Raw genomic sequence first — 6915 nt, 5'->3', positions numbered from 1 at the left:
CATCGGGCCCCGCCCCCTCTGGGGGTCTTCCCCGGCGCATGCGCATCGGCCACCCCGGCCAGACTCTACGGGGGGGGGGGTCTTCCCTGCGTGCTTGCGCGCGCACCGCGCGCTTCCCGCCTTTTAGCCGAGGGCGGCGGGTGCGGGCGGCCGCTCGATGGGCTCCGTGTGGTGAGGGAACGGGGGCTCTCTGTGTCTCCCGACCCCCCCTTTGGGCTGCTCTCCGTGCAGGCGTGTCCTGGCGGTTGGTATGTACAGCCCCAAGCACCGCAAGGGTGGGTTGGGGCTCTGGGGGCCCGCGGGCTCTTCCTGAGTCTGGCGAGGTGACCGTGGAAGGAAGGGCCTCGGAGCCACGGCCTGTCACCTCTCCCAGGAACCACCCCGTGATCCGCTGGTGTCTGAAAGGTGCCAGGCTGTAAGAAAGGGCTGTGTGCTGAGGGGAAGGAGGGGCCGTGTGAGGCATCGGGGTCCCCTGCAAGCTGAGTTTGTTTGAAAACAAGAAAAAGGGTTTTCAGCAGCCAAACTAGATAACCTGCATTCCTGAGATACTGGAAAGTTTGTGTATCTTCGTTAGTATGACACGAGTGCTCGCTCTCCAGCCAGCACAGCGGCTCCTCAAGATGTTTATCTGAACAATGTACTTTCAGGAATAGCTTTAGGTGTTTGTTTCTTTTTCTTTCCATGTTATTCTTCATAGTGTGTGAAGTACTGAATTCCTGAGTTTAAATAATTGCATGTAATCAGTGCTATAGCTCAGTCTCCTCGCTGCTGCAGTTAATCAGGCTGAGTTTAACACTGCCTTTATCATACCCACAGCGCGCATCTACTTTGAGCTGTCCCAAATTCCCAGCCGCCTTCTGCGTTTGTGGAGCAGCTCCACCAGATCCCCTTGACCATTAAGACAGGAAGTGACTAGTTAAAATTAATATGCTGGTATTACTTTTAGGGTAATCTCAGCATTGACATGTGAAATTTAGTCATTCCAGTAAAAATGGCCCAGAAAATGCGTACACTTCATAAATTACAGGCTTCATAGCTTAAACAAACGGCATAGCAATCTGTGTACTGGAGGGTTGGAGGTATGGCCAGGTGGAGCAGATGTGACACTGTTACTAGAGCATTTCAGATGAACTTCTATGTGCTGTTATTAAATGCATGACTTGTACAGGATATTGCATGATATGTAGGTTATGTGAGCAGGACATTTCAGGTTTGGTTCAGTTGCCTAAGCAGAGGCATGTGCTGCCATTCCACCCTCGGCTGCCTGAGACATCGCCACAGGGCTGGCCGGTACAGCACAGGATGGCTATGGGCTTGCACCTCTCTGGGCTGGCTTTCCCCCTACTTCTGGTGATGGGAACACTGGGGGGGCATCTCAAATGATGCCGAACGCCAACGTTTAGACCCTTTTAGCAAGCCATTCCCGCTTTACCCATGTCCAGCCCCGCCTGTAGAAATGCTGTAGTGATTTGTTTTGACTAAGGCTTACACAGAAAATATTATTTCAATGGATGTAACAAAGATTTTCGAAGTGAGAAGATACCATCTTTCTCTATGAATGCATACTTACAGAAGTGATTGTTTTAAGAGTTACGTACATATGATGGAGTAGTTCTTTGGGAAGTTTAATTATCCAGGTGTCAAGGATAAAATGATGCATCTCGACTTACGTACGTTACAGCAGCTCACAGATTGCTAATCAAAATCAATGATGAATAACAACTCAGGAAAAAAAAGTCAAACTGTGCATCAGAGAGAGTCTAAAGCCTCAGCCTCTGTGCTTATGCCACATGTGCAGCTTCTTCTCCCCAGCAGCGTCTGGCTGTGCTGGTTTCATCTGCCTGTAGGGTCAGTGTCTGAATGAGGCCACGCTGTAACGTGAAGCATTGCGCACAGTGGCAAGGATAAGCTGAGAGGCAGATGTGAGTAGCAGTTAGAAGATACCGCGTTACCTTAATTAGTTGTGTGTAAGGTTTTCAAGATTTAATTTAGAATGTTAAAAACATCCTCTTGGGTCAGACCAATGATGCTTCTAGCCCAGTAGCCCATCTCCAGAGGTGGCAACAGGAGATACTGTTTGGGCAAGCACGTGAGCCAGGGTACTTGCTGCTGTTAATTTCCTTCTCCAGCATCCTGTATATAGTAGAGACATTAAAGGGTGCGTCCTTGCCCTTTTAGCAGCCGTTTATGGACACGTTGCTTGTGAATTTATGTAATCCCTTTTAAACTTCTTGATAGTGTCTCCACAGTCTTCTGCGACACCAGGTTCCAGACTTGTGTAAAAAAAATACTTCCTTTTGTTTTAAACTAAGCTTGTAGTTTCAAAGTGTGCCTCCTTGTTCTTCTGTAGCAGGATGCCGTGAATATCAGGTCTACACTCACTTGTTCTACCATCTTCATGACTTGGTAAACTTCAATAAGACCCCTCTCAGCCGCCTTCTCTCTAAATTGAAGTGTCCGAGCCTTCTGGGTTGCTACTTATTAAGGCAGCTCATCCCTCCCCTCCTCTGGACCCTCTGTAACTCCATCACCACCTTCTTGAGCAGTTGAGGCCAGAACCGCACTCTAGATGCAAGTGCACCAAGGATTTCTATAAAAGCAAACTGAGGGCTTTGGCCTCACATCAGTATCCTTCCTGAAAGCGGCCAACGTTCAGCTGGCTTTTTTTGGCAGCCATTGCACCCTGAACTGGCGGCTTCAGAGAACCGTCAATGACAATGCTGCAGTCTCTTTCCTGAGTTCCAGCTGACAGCTCTGAGCTCAGCACTGATTTAAAATGTGTTTTCTGGTGGTTTGGTAAGAGGTTGTTGTGTATTGCAGGTATAAAGGGTGACAAGTCAGTAAGATACGAACAACCTGTTCCGGGAAAATAATCTCAGGTGTAATTATTAACGCGTTTATGGTGCTTGTTTCTTTCAAGGGGCGGCATCTTTCCTCGTGTTACTTTTACAGCAATGTAATGCAACTCTGCTAGTAGATTTATACCAGAGAGAAGAATCCAAGGAAATATTTTCAGTCTTCTCAGTCCTCCCTTTTTGATATTTCATCTAAGTGTCTCACTTTTGGCATAGCAGTGTTTCCTGAGGGAGTCTGCATTCTCTGAGTGATTCTCTGATTGTTGGGGCTGCCAAACTTCCGACAGAAGAGGCCGGGCACTAGCAGATAGGGTAAGGCAGCCACTGAAGAAATACCCAGTGGTACGGACAATGCTCATACACCCACATGGCTTTTTTTTTTGATTTTGAGATCTCCACCCAACCAGTGAACTTCATGTGACCCCTCCCAACAGCACCACTGGTTTGTTTAATCACTGATTAAACTGGAATTTTACTTCCATTTCCAAACATACTCTGTCAGTCCTTACATTCCCTTTCTGTTTTTAATAAAGCCAAGGCAATAGAAAAATACAAAAATCATTAAAGTACCCTGGCATGACTTTACTAAGGAGGCGTCACGTGTCTGCATTAGATGTGGTGACTTTAGAGCTGAAGAGCAGAAGCTTTAAGCCCTATGGAAAGCTGCTAGTCCAGAAAGGGAGATGCTATGACCTAGTGTCTCTAAAATTTAAGCTACTGTACAAGTGTCAGGTCCTGGAGCCCTTTCTAAGCTGTCAGGGAGGCAGACAGTTCAGGACTCCGGGATTGCTTCTTCCAATGGCATGTGTGTCACCTCGACCAAGAAAAACAAACCTTAACTCTGCAAGTGAAGTACAATAAAAATGTGAGGTGGTATCCTACAAGATCAGCATAGGTTTTTCAGTGCAGGTTTTTTCAATGTTGTGTTCCTTTTAAAAAAATATTTCTTGTTTTCTAACCATCAGTGAGTGCAGAGTTGAATACCCCCTAACTATTCCCTGAGCTCTTTCCTGAGTGGGAATAGCTAACTCAGACCCCATGGTTGTCTAATTGTAGTTGGGCTTGCTTCGTCCCTGCATCTTCGTATTTGTTAGCATTTTGTTTTGCCAGCAGTTTGAATGCCCGCATACTTGGTGTCGGGAGATCCTTCTCTAGCTCTTTCCACTTAGTTTGGATGTCCTGAATAATTTTGTATCATCGGTAAACTCTGTCACTTCGTTGCTTACCTCTTTTTCCAGCTCACTGATGACTATATTGTACAATTCAGGTCTCAGCGCAGATGGTTTATTATAGCACTACACATTGGAGGCTTACAAAGCAAAAGCTGCTGTTACTTCATGATGAAAGAATCCCAACCTCTCCCTCCAGTACAGCAGCACCATTTCCTAGCGGTACTGGCAGATCAGCCTGATCTCTCCCCCAGTGTGCTGCAAGCCCCTTTTTGTCTGCAGGTAACTTTAACCATGCGGTTGCTTACTGTGAGTGAGCTCTTTCATTCTCGGATACTCACAGTTTCTTCTTTTTCTTGAATTACAGAATTCATTCTCATTCAGCCCTCTCAGGGACTGAGAAAGATAGTGGATCTACCTGATGAACACAGTTATGGATTTCTTCCCTTTTGTACACATTTCAGGTTATTGCAAAGGCAACAAATAGAAGGGATGAATGGATTCCCTGCAGGATGTATGTTCTCCGTGGGACAAAGCCAGAACTGCTGAACAATTCTTGTAGAGCCTTTTCCTGGCAGCTCACGGCTGTTCTTGGCATCAGCAGTTTGAGTCTAGCCTTTGGAGCATGGAAACCTGGATTCCCATCCGAGAGGCTCCACTAAGCAGTCCTCTAACAAGTGAGTATTTCATAACCACTAATCTAGTGATTTGTTTGTGGATCTTCCTAATTAGCACTCATTAGGTGACTCTTGCATTAACAGAAGTTCAGGAAGCACCCTTCCTACTTTATGACAGCTGAAGTGAGGAAGAAGAATCTGAAATGGCTATTGAGCAACCAGCACCAGAGCTGGAATTAAAGTTTAGGGTCCTAGCCCTGCCTTTTAGGCGTTATAGGCTCTTTCTTATCGAGACAGTCCTGTAAAGATTTAAATGCCCTTGGGAAGAAGAATGAGAGATGGAGAAAGGAGAGCAAAAAGGCCAAGTTGCAGGTGGCTCTGCAGTGCTCCTGTGGAGATCGTCGATAGTAATATTTCCCAAAGAACTAATGAGCTTTTCCTTACTTCGCGTGTCAATCTATCCTCCTGAGCTGGTGTTCTCAGCAAAGTGCAGGGCCGGGGAGTAGAACTGATTACTGCCATTGGTTTTATCCATCTCTTTCCTGGAGTTTATCAGATGTAGTGAGGCCCTTTGGACTTAATTGCCTTTTGAAAGGCACAATCGATGACCTGATCACTGAGGTTCTGTCACCAGCACAGCTCCTGGTGAAGCAAAATATCTTCTGCCAGAAGCTGATGAGTCTCAGATGCCTTTTGCTAGATAGGGGATTTTTGGTGGAGTTAAACATTAACATCCTTCACAGCTCCCATCTGTTCAAGGTTCAAGCGGGAAGCCATGCTGAGTCAGCCTGGCAGCTGTATTTCCTGCTCCAGCTCTCTCCTTCTGCATGATTCACTTGCTCCTCCTCTCTGCCAGGAAGCCTTAGTCCTGGATGAAACAATAAGCAGAAGGCAGAGGGATACATCAGCTATCTTGCACCACATCATTGGAGATAGCTCCTCAGAACTTGATATCCGGGTGGGTTTCCTGGCTGGCCTACAAGTAACCTTGCTGCACCAAGAAGGGAAACTCTTGGGTGCCAGAAGACCCCCTGGACCTGCAGAAGAATTTCCTTCAGCTGTTAGCAACCCTCTGCCACACAGCAAGGCCGTGCTCCTTCCAGGCAGCGCTGGGCAACGGGCTGTGAATTCACAGGACAGCTTATTCTTCTCTTGCTGTTCCCCATGTGGATTGCTTTTATGTGGGCACTTTAAATAAAAAGGTAAATCCTTTTAACTGTGGCTGTTTCAAGAGAGTGGCCCGGTAGCAGGGAAGGAGGGTAAGCAAATGAGAAGAGCTGTTTTATTTAGTGTTACTGCCACAGTACATATGCTCCAGCACTGCCAAATCTTTGGGCGTAGCCAGAGTCTGACATGGGAAATTGATTGTTCAGTGCTGTTGCCTGGCTGCCTCTTGGAGCTCTGTGCTGTTTGCCTTGCGCTGAAGTGTGTTGGAGTAAGACCCAGCGATTGCTGCTCATCAGCTCAGAGGCTGCCCAAGGCACCTATCCCACGCTGGTGGGACTTAATTTTGCCTGGAAAGCAAATCGTTTACTTCAGCATCAATGGAAGTTTGTGAAAATGCAACTGCACAATCTCTGCTGAGCTCAGACCTAGAAACAGAGCCAAGAGTCTCACTGGCTCTGGATGAAACTTTGCTGTGGTTACAGGCATCATGGGATCATGTGATGGTGCAGCTGATGTTGCCAACATCCAGCATTCTTCCTTTAGGCCCCTTCTGCTGCACAATAACACATTCAGACTTCAAAACATCGTCTCCTTGCTAGGGTCATCATTTATTGATACCAGAATTATTGGTCAAGAGTTGTTGAGGAAACTTCTCTGCCTCTGCTTACGTTCCTGATCCTCCCAGGCTTCTTCCCAGCGTGCAGCCCATCCACCAAGTCTTCAGCATCCTCAGCTAAGGGATTTCTAAATAGGCACAGCTGCTCCCTCCAGCACAAAGGCACTCTCTTTCCTACTCAGGACAGCATGCCACGTCTGTCTATTCCTCAAGTGCTTGGATTCTCAGCCCAGTGAATTAAAAGGGAGATCAGGTCTAAGCTGGACTCTGAGCCCCTTTGAGACATGTTGACAGGGAAATGTATGCCTTGAAACAACTTGAAAAGAGCTCCAGGGAGGGGAGAAGAGCAGGAAAGTGTCAGTTGTGAGCTGCCGCCATCTCCCGAGATCTCTCCTCCTGCGAAGAGCACGGCCCTGGCTCTTCTGTGACCTCTTTCTTCCTGCGGGATAACGCAGGGTGATGGCAGGCAGAAAGTCGGCTGCTCTGCCACA

At 47.2% G+C, this 6915-nt stretch overlaps 1 protein-coding gene across 1 annotated transcript in view; it reads left to right on the top strand.

The window, feature by feature from the left end:
- Positions 1-143: 143 nt before the first annotated feature.
- Positions 144-6915, top strand: part of LARP4 (La ribonucleoprotein 4) — a 31141-nt gene continuing 24369 nt past the window's right edge. The window contains exons 1-2 of the mRNA XM_075737759.1: positions 144-248; positions 4489-4701. The gene's annotated coding sequence lies outside the window, so the exon portion shown is untranslated. The remainder of the gene's footprint in view (positions 249-4488; positions 4702-6915) is intronic.

The sequence above is a fragment of the Balearica regulorum genome, chromosome 29 (assembly GCF_011004875.1).
Source record: "Balearica regulorum gibbericeps isolate bBalReg1 chromosome 29, bBalReg1.pri, whole genome shotgun sequence".
In the NCBI taxonomy this organism is placed as follows: Eukaryota; Metazoa; Chordata; class Aves; order Gruiformes; family Gruidae; genus Balearica; species Balearica regulorum.
The sequence above is the reverse complement of the archived record's forward strand: the minus strand, read 5'-3'. Positions and strand labels throughout refer to the sequence as shown.